The sequence below is a fragment of the Sciurus carolinensis genome, chromosome 8 (genome assembly GCF_902686445.1).
Source record: "Sciurus carolinensis chromosome 8, mSciCar1.2, whole genome shotgun sequence".
Lineage (NCBI taxonomy): Eukaryota > Metazoa > Chordata > Mammalia > Rodentia > Sciuridae > Sciurus > Sciurus carolinensis.
Genome location: NC_062220.1, coordinates 65,859,510 through 65,876,835, shown reverse-complemented (window position 1 = coordinate 65,876,835; position 17,326 = coordinate 65,859,510). Strand labels below are relative to the sequence as shown.

The 17,326-nt window shown below is 43.3% G+C and overlaps 1 protein-coding gene across 2 annotated transcripts in view; it reads left to right on the top strand.

Moving 5' to 3' along the window:
• LOC124990998 (uncharacterized) overlaps window positions 1-17,071 on the top strand; it is a 60,802-nt gene extending 43,731 nt beyond the window's left edge. The window contains exon 2 of one of the 2 annotated variants that reach the window (XM_047561616.1): window positions 15,232-17,071. The gene's annotated coding sequence lies outside the window, so the exon portion shown is untranslated. Of the gene's footprint in view, window positions 1-13,961; window positions 14,071-15,231 lie in introns of those variants that run through there. The other variant, XM_047561617.1, reaches the window with a different exon arrangement.
• Window positions 17,072-17,326: the final 255 nt, after the last annotated feature.

Genomic DNA, 17,326 nt, shown 5'->3' with positions numbered 1-17,326 from the left:
AACCTTTACACCTCTGATCATCAGACCACAGAGCCCAAGGGTTGTTTAAGGCTGGTGGAAACATTGGAATAAAATACTTGCCCACCCCCCACTACCATTTGTTTGCCTGGCTTTCTGAAGGAAAACTATGCTAAGATTGAGACCAATCATCCATCTACCAGTCTTCCTCAAGGGGTTCTCACACCTTAATGTGGATGCTGAAGCCAGCGCCATTTAGAGATAGGAGCTGAGACTACTGCACTCTGCTCTTTAGATACTAAGTAGAATAAGGTACTGAGTATTCAGTACTCAGTTCTCAGTCAGAGGATAAGTTTTAAGGGGGCACCATAAGACTCAGTAACCATGATAAATAATATTTTAATTCAATCATTTTTTAAATAAAAATCATGAAAAGTAATTCATAAGGACCACAATGTCAAAACTTTTAAAAGATTACACTAAGCTATTATTTATCTTGCCTAAGTTTTTTGGTCCCTAATTAGATTCTACACTCAGGGTAAGTACCTCATGGGCTCACCCCCATCTTGTTATGCTATGAAATGGTGTTATTCACAAATACTCAGCAAGGACATGGAAAAGCCCACAGTGATTCTCCAGAAGGTGAGGGGCCTCCAGAATGAAAGCATGAGGGGGATGACCAAGGGCTTGTTTCGTAGATGTTGAAGGAAAGCCACTTCCAGGAGCCTCAATCCAGCCTTCATGAAACCTTCTGCAGGGGGCTGGGCAGGTGTTAGGAGGAGTGGTTGCCCACATGTGAGGATTGAAAGGTTCCTTTTCCCTTTAGGTCTCTTCCAAGTATGCCATCAGTAAAGAATCTTCCATTAAAAGACAACCATCTCTGCTTTAACTACTATTGGTAGAAATCTTAGCAGAGACACACTTTTTCATTAATTCCACAAACATTGACAGAGCACCACACACCAGAACTATGTAAGAGTAGGACCTATCCTGCCCAGTTTAGTGGGGGTGACAGATGAAAATGTCAATTGAGTATACTAAGGGCAGGATGGCAGAAGGGCCCCACATTCAGTTCAGATCTCCTTCAAACTAAGACTGCAACTGAAGAAGAGCAGGACTCAGGGCAGGCTCCTGCCTGGAATTGCTTGAAAGAGAAGCAGGAAGAGATGGAGAGAGCTCTGGGAGGACTCTCCAGTCATTTCTCAGATCCGCCAGGCACTGTCGGGCTTGAGGAGGCAGCTGCACTTGGGTTTGATTCACAGAGGTCTTGTACAACTCCAGGGGACGACATTCTCATAGAATGCAATGCACCACTTAGAAGAGTTGGACAGGTTTGGGAAAGTTCTGTCTTGGTGAAGACAATCTCTAGGGGTAAATGGGGTCAGAGAGGAACGTGGAGAAGGTGTTCGTCCTTGAGGGTATGCAACTGAGCACCTAGGGGCCTGTGGGTGGGATCTTGTCCCTTGCTGGGTGGGAAGGGAAGCCCAGTTGGTTCTCACTTTTGGATCTCCACCCAGGGCAGGCCTGACATTAACTGAGTTAACCCAATTTTGTGGCCCCAGCCCAGACGTTCCATGAGAGAAGCACTGTGACCCAAGAGAGGCAGACTTCCTGGGAGAAATAAGCCATCCCACTTGCTCTCTCTTTGATGTGCTTGCTAGGGGAGCTGGCTTGAGCACTAATCATTGATTTAGAGGCCTGGGAAATGAAAACGAGGAGAGGACAAGAATGTTTCTAGATCCTGATACTTCTCTTTTCAAACAAATGAACATTTATGTAGTACTTTTATGGAATTATCCTATTTATTTTTTCATTACAACTCTTTTATGAGTTTCCTGCTTTTCGGCTGAGGAAACTGAGTCCAAGGAGGTGACATAACTTCCAGATATGCACTCAGGAAATGGAAAAGACAGGTTTTGCATGCCACATCTGTGCCCCTTTCTCTGTGCTGCTCAGGTTCTGAACACAGAATCGAATGCGCCTGTGCCTGCTGCCAGACACCCAGAATCATCCTTTCTTCCTCTTCCTGACTACTACTCACACAACGGAAGGGGAGTGCTTCTACCAGTGTTTAGTCAGTTTTCCATCACTGGAATGAAATACCTGAGATAAATCAACTTATAAGGAATAAAGTTGTTTCTTGGCTCACAGTACCAGAGGTTTTAGTCCACAGTTGCTTCACTCTGTTTTGGGGCCTGTGGTGGCACAGTGCATCATTGCAGGGAGTGGGTGGTAGAGCCAAGTTGTTCACTTAATGGTGGCAGGGAAGCAAAAGAAGGGAGAGGGAGGGGCAGGGTCCCCATATCCCCTTAAAGGGTAGTAGGCCCCACCTCCACCACAACCAAGCTTTTGGTAACCAAATTGGCAAATTGGCAACCAAGCCTTAACACCTGGACCCTTGGAGGACACTTCAGATGCAAACCACCACACCACCTAAAAATATATCTCAAATCTCTTCCTTTTCCTCTGTCTACTGCTGTAAGAACCCAGAAACCACTCCGGATGCGGGAACTCACATAAGAGAGTTTATTAAGCAAACAGGCAGAGTGTCTCCCTGCAGGGTATGAGAGAAAATGAGAGAAAGAGAGAAAGCATGAGTGTGCAGGAGAGAGCATGAAAGCGAGGAGAAAAGAGAGAGAAAATGGTGGGGGAGCTATTCTTAAGTAGTGGAATTCCATGGGCTAACAAGGACCAATAACGAGAAGGATACTTGCAAGCTGACTGATGAACCAATGGCTAGCTAGGATGTTCACAGACTGACAAGCTAGGTTGTAAGTTGGGAGGCAGAGAAATGGCTGCAGTGTAAAGGACGGGGGAGCAACTTTATATTATATTATAACTGCCATCATTCTAGTCCAAGCTATCCTCCTTGCTCACTTCCTTGCAGATTTCTCTGGTGTCACAAGTTTTGCATCTTCTTGGATTTTTTTTTTTTTTTTTTTTTTTTTTTCTCTTTTTTATCAGCTTGTGACCTTGGGCAAGTTTCTTAACTTCTCAGGGCCTGAGTGCATAATGGACAGGAGAAGAGCATCATTCCTCAGGTTGTACCAAGGGTTAGGATGCTGTGCCTAGAGCAGGGCCACCCTAAACAGACCTGGAATGAACCACTGTGGCATAATAATAATTCTGAGCCGAAGGCATTTGATTTCCTGAAATCTTTTATCTGCCTAGAAGCAGAGCCTCACAAAATAATTCAGTTGTCATAAATCCCTCCCTTAATCTTCTCTGCTAGACAAAGAAGGAAGTTGGCATCACATCCAGACAGATATTGTCATGAACTATCAGATCTCTTATCTGTTCTCCTGAGGGCCCATTTATCTTTCCAACAAATTTTTTTTTTCCCATGGGTACCCTCCCATCTTCTAAGAAGTCATTTATTTTCTCAGAAATGCCCCCTACCCCTTCCTATTTCATTAGGATAGCATATAAGCCCTGAATTCCAAGTGTATTTCTTTGGGTTGGGGATGTAGCTCAGTTGGTAGAGTGCTTGCCTTGTAAGCACAAGGCCCTGGGTTCATAATCCCCCAGCACCACAAAAAAAAAAAAAAAAAAAGAATGACTAGCTGCATTTTTTTTCCCAATCCTGGGGATTGAACTCCCACATGCTAGGCGAGGGCTTTGCCACTGAGCTACACTGCCAACCCTGCCTCTTTGTGGGGCGTGTGTTTGTGTGTGTGGTGGTGCTAGGGATTGAATCTAGGGGCACTGTACCACAGTGCTACATCCCCAGCTTTTTTTTTTTTTTTTTTTTTTTTTATGGAGACAGGGTATGACTAAGTTGCTGAGGCTGGCCTAGAACTTGTGATCCTCCTGCCTCAGCCTCCCTGGTAGCTGGGAATAAAGGCGTGCTCCTCCAGCATGCCAGGCCCTAACTGCCTCTTTGAATCATTTTCTTTGTGAACTCCCATAAATAATTAAATCTGGAGAGGTTTTTTCTTTCTCTTTCTAATCTACCTATTGTTAGTTTAATTTGCACTTCGACCAAAAAGTACATGAAAGGGAAAACTTTCCTTACCCGAACATATCTGGGAAACAAATTTGAGACGCATGTAATTTAAATTTTTCTATCGGGGATGTGGCTTAGTGGTAGAATGTTTGCCTGGCATGGGTGAGGACCTGGGTTCAATCCCCAGTACTGTAAAATATAAATAAAATAAAACATAAATTTTTAGGGCTGGGGATGTAACTCAGTGGTAGAGCACTTGCCTAGCATCAGTGAGGCCCTGTGTTCAATCCCAATACCACAAAAAATAGAGAAAATATAAATTTCTAGTAACCATATTTAAAAATACAAAGAGAAAGAAGTGAAATTAATTTTAATATAATCTATTTAACACAATGTGAATAGTATTCAGTTAACATGTAATCAATATTGGAAAACTACTAATGAAGGACTGAGTGGCAGAGCATTCGCCTGGTGTGGGCAAGGCCATGGATCTAATCCCTTGCTCCCCTTGCCACTAAAATTATTGAGATCTTTTAGATTTTTTCTTTTCAAGCTAAATCTTCAAAATCCAGTCTGTATGTAACACTTACTACACATCAGTACATACGTTAATTTCCACTAGCCAAATTTCTAATATTCAAAAACCACACATGCTCAGAGGTGACTGTACGGGGCAGCACAGGTTTAAAGCAAAGGTCTGGTTCCTCGCAGTGTTTGCTCCTATAGTGTGGGGTTTGTTGTTAGACCCTGACCCCTCAGCCCCAGACTGGTGGTTCCTCTTGAACTTATTACTAATTTACACTCCTGCTTTTGCTCCTGTCTCCCTGCTTGCCTACCACCTTCACTACAAAGAGCTGTGTCAGGTGGCCAAAGACAAGCCCACAGTCCTCAGGGGTGACTAGTCACTTCCACTCAGTTGAATGAAGCTTTGGCTTTGAGTTCCTGCTAGCAGTCTGCCTTAACCTAAAACCCTTCATGCATTAGTTTTCCTATCTCTACTGGGGACCCTTTACACTTAGCCAACCTATCAAATCAATCCTCCTAATATAATTTGCATATCTGTTGGGGTCCTAGGGTAGGTGGACACATGGGTAAACAGGGTACAGGAAATACCTCTTTGAGTCCAGAGGAGAACAATCATTGAGGAGGAGAATGTTTGCTGAGGAGATGGCAGGGCCCAGGAGCTTCAGTGGAGAGTGGTATTTAGGGAGTAGTTTCCAGGGCAGAGCTCCACAATGCTGCAAGCCTGATGACATCCCTCCATTTAATTAATTTTATTTATTTGTTTTTACTGTACTGGGGATTGAACCCAGGATTGTTTTACCATTGAGCTCTATCCCTGGCAGTTTTTTTTTTTTTTTTTTTTTTTTTTTTTTTTGAGGCAGGGTCTCACTAAGTTGCCGAGACTGGCCTGGAACTTGTGATCCTCCAGTCTTACCTTCAGAGTTGCTGGCATCACAGGAGCGTGCCGCTGCAACAGGCTACCTTTCATTAAAGAGTTTACTCGGAAACCTTGGGGCCTGGAAGCAGGGTGTAATCTTCAGCAGAGTTCCCTCACCTATCCCCTCTATACCACCCCCTGCCCAAATGCAGAAACAAAATTCTCTCTTCAAAGAACTGTGTCATGTGGCCAAAGACAGGCCCGCAGCCCTCAGGAATGATCAGTCACTTTCGCTTAGCTGTTAACATTGTTAGGGGAAAGACAGATGTGAACCGTGGGAACATGAAGTTAAGGGAATAATTTTATAAAATGGGCCCACTATGCTGATCCCCACATGCTTCTTTTCCAAGAAGCAATTTACCTGCAGCCCTGCCTGGCCTAAGTGGACAGGATATGTCACATTCCTCAGCAAATTATCTGTTAACTGCAGGAGAAATACAGGTCTGGGAATGTCCATGGGAGGAACCCAGGAGACTTTTGTGACCAGATCCTGAAACTCTGGGAGATAAGGGGAGTTCTTCCTAACCATAAAATCTCCAAGACCGGTCATCATGGGCCAATGTGACCTAGATTTGCCATGACAATGGGGACTTGAAAGTCTGATGTCATCTTGCTATCAGTCAAAAGGCAAGCGGTAAAACTGGGCAGGACTTTCTGGAAACTTCTCTGGGATCCCCAATAAAACTGGAGTATAGGAGAGGCACATTGTCCCTCTCCTCTCTGAGAGGACCCACTCTCTCTATTAAGGTGTCCCCTTTCCCCTTTCTATCCCTTCAATGAACTCATTACTGTTACTCTGAGCACATATCTAAAATCTTTCTGACTTGGTTCCAAGGATCAGGGTATGAAGGGGAAGTCTTTGTGCTGCCTCAGTTTCCAGGAAGGCCCCAACTCTGTAACAACATGAGCTATTTGTAGCCTGGGGGCTGCTCTTACTCTTTTTCTCAGGGCATCTCCAAACCTCGGCTTTGCCCTGCCAAGACCATGGCCTCAGTCTTGAAACAGGCCTCACTTTGGAGGCCGGCATGTTTCTCAGGATTTCAGTTGTTTTAGTTTGCTGGGGCTGCCTTAAGCAAGTACCACGAGTCAGAATGGTGGTGTGGCTCCTATTACTGAGGAGGCTAAAGCAAGAGGATCACTTGAGTCCAGGAGTTCAGGGCCTGCCTGAATAATATAGCTAGAGTCTATCTTTTTACTTTAAAAAAAGGAGGGGTGAGGTGGAGTGGGGAGCTGAGGAAGTAGCTCGGTGGTAGAGGGCTTGCCTAACATGAGGGAGTTCTGGGTTCAATCCCCAATATTCCAAAACAAAACAAACAAAAACCCCCAAGGTGTTGGCAGGTTGACCCCTTCTGAGAGCTATGGCCTCTCTCCTAGCTTCTGTTAGCCTCCTGTACTCTTTATGGCACCTCATGTATGTGAATTTATGTATATGTGATTGTAAGTCCAAATGTCCCCTTTTTATATAGATGCCAGTCAAATTGGATTTAGGATGCACCCTAATGACCTCAGTTATACTCAAGTACCTTCGTATAAACCCTGTTTCCCAATAAGGTCTCTTTTAAAAAAAATTTGTTTTGTTTATAGTTGCAGACGTACACAATACCTTTGTTTTATTTATGTGTTGCTGAGGATCGAACCCAGTGCCTCACGCATTCAAAGCAAGCACTCTACCACTGAGCTACAACCCCAGCCCAATAGTAGCTCACATGTCAACTTACGAATTTTCAGGGGAATGCAATTTGACTTATCACAACAACCAAAACTCCTGCAGTACACGTAGGCTTTTGTTTTCAGGCCTGGGAATCCAGGAGGCGGGTGAGCCTCTGAGCCTTCCAGGGACCTGTCTTCAAGTGTGTATCAGATTGAGCTGCCAGGGTAATTATCAAGTAATTATGCAGCAGAGCTCACATAAACTCGGAATTTCCTGGGGCTACAGGCAGGACAATGACCAACAAAAAAGCCTCTGCCCTTCAGGAACTGTAACCCAGTAGGAGAGATAAGACATTAACCTTCGTTAAAGATAATAAAGTATAAGGCACTGAAAGGTGCAAAGAATAAAGTTAAAGAAGATAAAGTGCTTTCTTGTTGGGCGAAAAGTGACATTTTAAGGAAATTTGCTGTGAACAGTCTTTCTGATTCCAAAGGTAAAAGTTAGAAGGGCTGAACACCTCAGAGGTGAAATTCCAGGGAAAGCACTGGGGGAAGGCTGGATCTCTTGGCATGTTTGGGATGTGGACAGAAGCAGCTAAAGTGAGAAAAGGGAGATCAGGACAATGCCTAATTATGGCAGGGTTTTCTAAAGACATTAGGCTTTCTTCCACAGGCAAATGGAATTCATTGGCACTTTTCTAGCAGGAAGGTAACATTATGCTATGCCACATCTGCTAGGGTCATAAATGGGGGAGGTGTTGGTAAGAATGGAAAAGGAGGAGTTAAGGAGGGTGGGGAAGTGAGGCCAAATCGGAGGCAGGAGTAGTTGTTCAAATGTGAGGGGAAAAGGCCTGAGTTAGGGACGTTGCTATGGAAATGCAGAGGGAGGGATGGGAGTGGGAAAGCTTTGGGGAAGAAAGAGCTTACAGAGCTCAACAACAGAGTGGTTGTTTAGGAGTGAGAGAAAAAGAAGACAAAGAAGGCTGCAGATTTTAAAGTCTGGGTGATTTGCAGAGGATGGGCACCCTTAAGAGAGGGGAACAGGGGAAGCCAGGATGTGTTTCACTCATTCCCTGCAGGAGAGGAGAGACTGGACCCTCCCCTTCCTCCTTCCTTCTTCCTCCCTTTAATTGCCAAGAGCAGGAGTGGTCTCATCGCTTCCTTTCCCACTTCCCCCGGGGTTCTTTTTTCCTCTATCTGAATCACTTAAGGGCACACTTTTGTCTCAAGAGTGTTCTTGATACCACAGTGAGGAAATGAGAAAACGGAAGGACCTTAAAGTAGTATCGTTATTGTGAAAACTGGGAAAAACAAGGCAGTGGAAAGGGAGTAAAAATATGCATCTGGGACTGGGAGTGTAGCTCAGGGGTGTAATGCTCACCTAGCATTCTCCAGGCCCTGGTTTCCCTGGCTTCCATCCCCAGCACCCCCCACCCCCAAAAAAAGTTGTATTCAAGAACTTAACCTCAATCCAAAGCTGGCTGGGCACTCTCAGGACTCCTCTGACACTGGCATCTAGTGTCAAAAGGTGCAAAACCGATACTTGCATTCAATCTATAGATGCTAGCTTTTTCCCTCTGAAATTCATGAGATACAACTTTTGTCTCCTTATGAATGCTTTTTATCTCCCATATGCAAAGGCTCTGGAGCACGCCTGCATGAGCGTGTGTGCATGTTGTGTTCATCTACTTGTCACATCTTCCTTCTCACCCCTGATTCAGTCACCTTGCTGCAGAAGTGTTCTAACTCTTTGTTAGCCAGTTCCAGGGCCCCAAACTAACATGGCAGGAAACTCTCACTTAGCAGGTGGGAGAAGATTCCTATGATGCAACCTGTACAACCGGTGGAGTCATTTTCCACTAATAAACTATAAGACAATGGAGAAAAGTTCTAGCTGGAGCTAGAGAAAAGTTCTACCTGGTTTGGCCTCAGCTGTGATCTGTTACTTCCCAGGACTAAGAGGGGGAAATTGAACTAAGAGATGATGCTGTGGCCCCCTAACACATGTTTATGGATAGGGCTCACGCAAGAAGACAATTGGAAGTTCTCTGTGGTTGTGTATAAGGGAATATAATGTACAGAAGTGTAGAGTAACCAGATTGGAGTTCTCAATCTGGTGTGATGGGTGAATGAATGGGGATGATAGAGTTGAGGACTATTAAATAGGCTGGGATATCATCTCCACTAGTCTCTGTTTGCCACCAGAAAACAATTTAAATTTCCTCACAAGCAATCTAAATGCACAGCAGTAGGGGACTGGCTGAACCTTATCTCTTATGCGTATGATGAAATACACAGTAGCTATTAAGAAGGGTGTGGATGGAATGGATTTATTGACATGGAGAGATGATTATGATCTACAGTGGAGAATATGTACAGTCTCCCCGGCCATATCTCTGGTACTGGGTATTGATTCCAGTAGTGCTTTACCACTGAGCTAATCCCAGCCCTCTTTAAAATTTTAAGACAGGGTCTCACTATGTTTCCCAGGCTGGTCTCAAACTTGCCAGGTGAGAATATAGACGGTGTTCGCTTGTTTTTTGGTGTGAAACTTGTATGTCTGTTGCCAGGCACAGTAGCACATATCTCTAATTCCAGCAATATGGGAGACTGAAGCCAGCTTGGGCCATTTAGCAGGGCCCTGTCACAAAATTTTAAAAAGGACTCGGGATGTAGGTCAGTGGTAGAGTATCTCTGGGTTCAATCCCCAGTACTGGGGGTGGGGGGAGCATATGTATATTAAATGTTGAAAGTGACTGTGTCCTAGTTATAGATGAGTTTTCTGTTCTCTGTTTTTTCAGTGAAAATACATGATACTTGCAAAATTTAAAAAGAATAAAATTATTTAATAATAACAAATGTCCTCACAAATGTTTCTTTGGTGTTTAATTGGAGAGTGGAATTAGAGGAAGCATACTCTTGGCTCCCCTCGCCTGCTTTGTGCTCTGCTCTCCCCTCCTTATTGCTTTCCATCTCAAAGCTCCTGTCAGCGGGGTTGCCCTTCTGAGCCCTGCAGGGAAGGGGAGGGGGTGACGGAGATGTGATAAGCATGGCTGCCTTCATTAGGAGAGGGGCCTAGGGGGGTTTAGGCAGGTTGAGTGACTGGCTCTGAAATCCCCAGTTAATCAGGTCCTGTAGGAGGTAGGAACTGGCCTTCCTTTCTCTCGCCTTCTGTTTTTCAGCTGCCAGCTGCTTCTCTCATGAATAGGTTTTCTTCTGGTTTCAGTCCCATGACTTTGCTTTCCAAGTGCTATTGTGCCCAGGCCAGCTGGTTAGCAGGACTGGTTTTTAGGGTTATAGAGTCCTCAGGTCACACAGGGGTTAAGTGCCATGGGAAAGGCAAAGGCAAAGTCTGAAGGTCAGCAGGAAATCAGGGGCCAGGGCAAGGGTGAAATGAGGGGGCCTCCCCGCACGCACTCTGAGTGGGTGTTCAGTAAGTTGACAGCTTTGGTAGGGAGGGACTGGGCTGTCAGGTTCCTGCAGCAATACTTTCAGAGGCTGGGGAGGAGTCAGAAGTGTCCAGGTGTTCCTCAGAAAGCTGTGCAGACTTTGGCCACTGCTTTGAAAGGTTAAAGTGGGTCATACTCATGGACTGAGTCCCGCTGTGCCTCCTGACTACAGAAGGGTCCTCTTGAGTTCCCATCCTTTTCACAGCAAGGAAACTCTGGAACCATCTGCAATTTCATTTGGTTGCAGGACCACTTGTCATTTGTGAATTTTTATGACTTAGACACCATTCTTGGTGTCTCCATCTTACTTAGAGAAAAGGGGAGCATCAAGCATACCCAGACTGCCCCAGACCCTGGACCACAGCCTCTGAATTCTTACTGCATGGCTTTCTGCTCTCCTGGAGATAAAGGGATTTTGACTTAGCAATTCCAGGGGGTGAGGTTGAAAATACTATGAAAATAGCAGCAGTGATTAAGAACTCTGCTCCTTTCCAGTACGTGACCTTGGGCAAATTACTTTCTCTAAATCTCAGTTTCTTCGTATGTAAAAGGAAATATTTATAGTTTATGTTTTAGAACTGCAGTAAGATAATGTGTCATAAAAAATTGAGAAAGTCATGCTGGGAACACACTAAGCAGGGAAGAATTTGAAAAGTGTGCAATAACCAGTAAAGGCGGAGACGGCATCCTGTCCCTCTTTTCAGAGTAGAGGTCAAGATTGTGCTGCAGCAGGTTTCTTGGGTTTCCAGGCGTTAACCAGTTAGCTGCTGGATTTGTGGACGTTGCCAGAGAGGGGCTAGGTGATGAGGAGGGGTGGTATTTATCAACAAGTCTGAGGTTATTTGAATATTTTATTAATTGACTATGGCTGCATACCACCTGAACCTTAATAGTATTTCTAAGTATTAGTAAATAGTCATTATCAGTTAGTATAAAGATTAGCTGCAGGGCTTTTATAGTTAGATTTCCTCCCCAAACACACACACACACACACACACACACACACACACACACACACATATATATATTTTTTAGTTGTTGATGGACCTTTTTTTAAATTTTTATTTGGTACCAAGGATTGAACTCAGGGGTACTTGACCACTGAACCACATTCCCAGCCCTATTTTTTGTATTTTATTTAGAGACAGGTTCTCACTGAGTTGCTTAGCGCCTCACTTTTGCTGAAGCTGGCTTTGAACTCACAATCCTCCTGCTCAGGCTTCTGAGCCGCTGGATTTATAGGCTTGCACCATGATGGACCCTTATTTTATTTATTTATTTATATGTGGTGCTGAAAATCGAACCCGGTGCTCCACCACTGAGCCACAACCCCAGCCCGCCCTTATTAACTTTTAATTGAGAAAACCCAAAAAGCACTTCAGAAGGGTAAAGGATCAACACGTGTCAGACTTGGATTCCAGATGTTCAGATATGCAGTGCTCTGGGACCCAGAGGTGTGTTTGTGTTTGTGTATCACAACCTCCTTGGGCAACTGCTCTTAGATGAGCCCAAGCTCTGGTCCCAGGTTGGTTGGGCCTTGCAGCATGTTCTACCCAATGTGGACTCTGCAGTTACCAGACTGCAGTTTCTGGGGAACAGAGCTGGGTGAGAGTAGGGGGAAAGACCCCTGGGCAAATCAAAAGGAGTTCCGCATTAGTTCACTAGGTACGATGGTCTGAATGTTTGTGTCATCCCCCTCTCCCAGATTTACAGGTTGGAACCTATTAACCAATATGATGTATTCAATTGTTTTTTTGTTGGTACGTTATAATTTTACATAATAGTGGGGTTCACTGTGACATTCATACATACACATAGCATAGTTTGGTCAATTTCATTCCTAAGTATCTCTCCTTTCCCTCCCTTCCCTCCCTGTTGATTCCCTTCCTCCACTGTTCTCCTTTCTATTTTTTGGTACCCAAGATTGAACCAGGGATGCTTAACCACTGAGCCACATCGCCAGCCCTTTTAATTTTTTTATTTTGAAACAGATTCTTGCTAAGTTGCTTAGGCTGGCCGGGAACTTGTGATCCTCTCTTAGCCTCCTAAGTCTCAAATTGCTGGTATCACAGGCAGGCACCACTGGGTCTGGCTTCCCTTCTATTTTCATGAGATTGCCCCGATATTTTTTTATTTTATTTTCTTCTCTAGCTTTTGCATACAAGAGAAAACATTTGACCCTTGACTTTCTGAGTCTGGTTTATTTCTCCAGTTCCATCCATTTACTAGTCAATGACATAATTTCATTTTTCTTTATGACTGAGTAGAACTACATTGTGTATATATACTACATCACCTTTATTCCTTTATCTGCCGATAGGCACTTAGGTGGGACCCATAGCTTGACATTGTGAACTGTCATATTCCTAGTCTTTTTTATTTTTAGATAGGATCTTGCTAGGCTAAGTTGTTGAGGCTGACCTCGAACTTGCAATCCTCCTGCTTCAACCTGTGAGGGCACTGGGATACAGATGTGTGCCACTACACCCATCAGGAAGAATCTCTGATTTATAGGTGGCTATCTTCTCCCTGGGCCTTCATATTATCTTCCTTCTGTATAGGTACCTGTGTCCAAAGTTCCTCTTCTTATAAGGTCCTTAGTTATTTGGGATTAGGACCCCCTAATGACCTCACTTTTACTTTATTTTTTTATTTTTTCACTACTGGGGATTGAACCTAAAGTTACTAAAACACTGAGGTACTTCCCCGGTCCCACTTTTTAATTTTTTATTTTGAGACAGGGTCTTGCTACATTGCTGGAACTGCCTTGGAACTTGTGATCTTCCTGCCTCAGTCTCCCAATTATAGGCATGTGCTACCACCCCCAGCGAGCTACATTTTAAAGATCCTCTCTCCAAGCTGGGTGCAGTGGCACATGCCTGCAGGCCCTTCTATTTGGGAGATCCAGGTAGAGGATCACTTGAACCCAAGAGTACAAGGTCAGCTTGGGTAGCATATATGGAGATCCTATACAAAGGCAAAACAAAACAATCGCTCCATATGGTTACATTCTGAGGCTCTGGGGGTTAGTACTACAACATATGAATTTTGGTTGAGCCACAGTTCACCCCATAACAAGTTCATTGCTGTCAGCCTGGTGTACTCAGGATAGTTTTCGGGCTTTTCTCTGGTACATGTAGAGTACGTGTTCCTCTGAGAGTTCTTCCCAATGTCTTCTTTTTCTAAGTACATATTGTGAAAATATTCAAACATACAATAGAATATATACCCATCCGTGCAACTATTCTCATCTTAATTTGATATTTATTAATATTTGTCAAGTAGCATTCATTTGAACATGTAAATGTGGTTTTGGGACCATTTCAAAATTATCTCTACATACTTCAGGATACAGCTTCAAAAATATATGAATGATTAAAAAGACATTCTTTTAAATATCTATAAGACCACTATTATACCTAATAATACTTCCCTAGTTCATCTAATAATTACCCATATTTGAATTTCTTATACTATCATCAAAATGTCTTATAATGTTTTTTTTTTTTTTTTTCAGACCAAGAATCAATCAAGATTCATGTATTACAACTGGCTATGTCTCCACAATGTCTTTACTATCTTTTAATCTTGAACAACTTTCCCCTTTTATTTTCATGATATTCCTTCTCTCTCTCTCCCTCTCTCTCTCTCTCTCTCTCTCACACACACACACACACACACACACACACACACACATCCCCTCTGTGAGGGGGGATCTCACTGTGTTGCCCAGGCTGGCCTTGAACTCAAGATCTTCTTACTTCAGCTTCCAGAGTAGTAGAGATTACAGAAGAGCACCAAATGCCCAGCTCTGCTTCTATTTCTTAAGGTGATCCTGGCTCTCTCAGAGTACCATTTAGTACTTCCACATGTGCCTGCCAATAGTCATCTATTGTTCATCAAACACTGTACCAGTGATGGTGAGAAATTCAAAGAAGCTTTCTAACCTGTAAGAATTAGGATGTACAGATCTCTTTATTTCCTTGCGGTCTGGACTCTTCTTGATATTCAAGGACTTAAACATAACCCTCTAAGGGGGCTCTTCATCTCATGGATTAATAGCCAGAAACACCTTGAGATCTGGTTTTAGTAACTTTTCTTTTTCTTTTTGATACTGTGGATTTAACCCATGGGTGCTTTACCACTGAATTACATCCCCAACTCTTTATATGTTTTATTTTGGGACGGGTTTTCTAAGTTGCCCAGGCTGGCTTTGAACTGTGACCTCTCATCTCAACCCCCCAAGTCACTGGAATTTCAGGCACCATTGTGCCTGTACTACTCCCCATGATACGTGGAGATCAAATATGATAGGCACGCCATAGGCAAGCACTCTACCAATGAGCTATATTCCCAGCCCTAACTTTTATTAAGTATTTATGTGTTAGGAACTAGGTGTATTATCTTATTTAATCCTCACAATAATTTTTGCAATGTAAGTACAAGTGTCCACATTTTCTAGGGCAGAATTCAGAGGTTCAGAGATGCTAAGGAACTTGCCTGCATTTTTCAGTTAATAAATGGTGAAGCTAGGATTGAATCTATGTCTGGCTCCTAAACTTGTTCCTTAATATTATGCTTTATTACCTGTGTGTTTTGTTCTTTGCGTAGCAGAAAATTAGAGAGGAGAAAAATATTGCTGCTAAATTCAGAATGAGGGGAAAGAAAACCATTTATTATGCTTTTGACTTCCCCTAGTACACTTTGGCCAAACTGTTTGGGGATGGGACTTGGGTTAGGCTAATTGTGTGTTTTCTTTCTTTCTTTTTTTTTTTCTTGACCCCTAGGCTGGAAGAGACTTCTCAGCATCCCGGTGGCACCTGACTGTATATGGTGCAGCAGCAACACCAACTGGCAACACAAGCTTCCTCCAGAAGGCCCCACCCACAGCCTGTTCCTACTCAACTGGCAGAACAAACACATCTGCATTCCCAGACCATGTGACTCTAAAGGACTTAGAGTTTATTCAATGACATGCACATAGGCTTGTAGGCAGAGCAGTTTACACACCAATACCTTGGCTATTTGTGCTAATGGGGTGGGGGTGAAGTGAGGGCCTTGGGTATAATCCTCAGACTATTTGCACTGGAGGGGCTTTATCTGACTCTGGAAATTGTGAGATCAACAACTGATAATTTAGCCGGGTTGGGTTAGCACATGCCAGTAATTCCAGCTGCTAGGAAGGCTGAGGCGGGAGGATCACAATTTCGAGGCCAGCCTGACAACTTAGAGATCTGCCTCAGAACAAAAAATAAAAAGGGCTGTGAATGTAGCTCAAGAGTATCTCTTGATTTAATCCTCAGTACCAAAAGACAAATAAATAAGCAAAAACCTTAGGAGACAAATTATTATATAACTTAGGAGACAATTATTTGGAAGGCTGTGACAGGAAGATTGAAAGTCTGAGACCAGCCTAGGCAAAAGTGGTAATTTGAATCTTGCAGTGTAGGTCAGTGGTAGAGTGCCTGCCTAGCATGCCCTAGGCTGGGTTTGATTTCCAAGCAATTCTTGCACTTGTATGCATGTTTACATTTGTGTGCCTATGTACCTCTTTCCAAGGGGAGGGACCCTAATTATTACCAAATTTTCAAAGAGGAGAGTGACCCCTAAAGGTTAAGAATTGTTACTTTGGAATTTATTCAGATAATGGTCTGTTAATTTAATATTAACTTTAGCTGATTTTCAATTAGTCTACCTTTCCTAGGAGATTTCTGCTCAAGTGGCTTGGGATTTGATTAGGTTGTGGGAAAATGTTAAGTAGAATGACAAATGTGTTACTAATTAACCAGAGAAGTTTAATACAGCAGTTAAGAGCTCAGCATCTGGAGCAAGACTTCTGGGGTTCAAGGCCCAGCTTTGCTGTTCACTAGCTGCATGATCTTGGGCAAGTTCTTTAAGCTCTCCGAACTTTGGTTTCCTCCTCTGTAGACTGGGTATGATAAGTAGAGCACTACTTTATAGTGTTGTAAGGATGAGATGTGCCAATAAGCATAAAGCTTTGTCAGGTGCAGTGGTGCTCAACTGTAATCCCAGCTACTCAGGAGGCTAAAGCAGGAGGATCCCAAGTGGGAGGCCAGCATGAGTGATATAGCAAGACCCTGTCTTAAAATAAAAAATAAAATTAAAGGAGAGCTGGGGATATAGCTCAGAGGTACAGTTCTCATGGGTACAATAACCAGTAGTACTTAAAAACAAACCAAAAACCATAAAGTTTTCAAGGGAACATCCTCTGGCCACTGAGGACTAGTCTGTAGTTCCTACTGCCACTGAGGGGGTAGGGGCAACCACTGAGTGGTCTTAAACTATTCTTTTATAGACAGTTAAACAAAATGGAAATAAGTTTGACGGAAAAAAAAAAAAAACCACCAGTTTCTAAAAGAACAAAAGTCTTTAGCACTATATAAAGTGAGTCATTATTATTTGTTCTATAACTTTCCTACTTAAGAGGGAGGACTTGTTATTGATAACAGTACCTTTGAGACAGAAAGATGTCAGGGTTGTCCTTATAATTTCCCAGAATATCGGAATAGTCTGGGTTCTCCCACTTCAATCACTCCCCAGTTTCCTTTTTTTTTTTTTTTTTTTTTGAGGTGGTGGTCTGGTTGTTTCCCAAGCTGGTCTTGAGTTCCCTAGGTTAACTGATTGTCCTGCCTCAGCCTCTCAAAAAAGCTGGATGTGTGCCGCTGTGCCTGAGTGGCTTGGTTTTAAGTATGATTCAAGAACTTCTTGCTCAGTATCTCCCAGCACCTTCTGTTATCTCCAGTTTATCTATTACTTCTCAATCACCTGTAACCTCCACATAAACAAATACCTACACAAATTATATAAATTAGAAATGGAGTGCTCTTCCTCTATTAGGCACTGTGTGTGTATATATAAAAC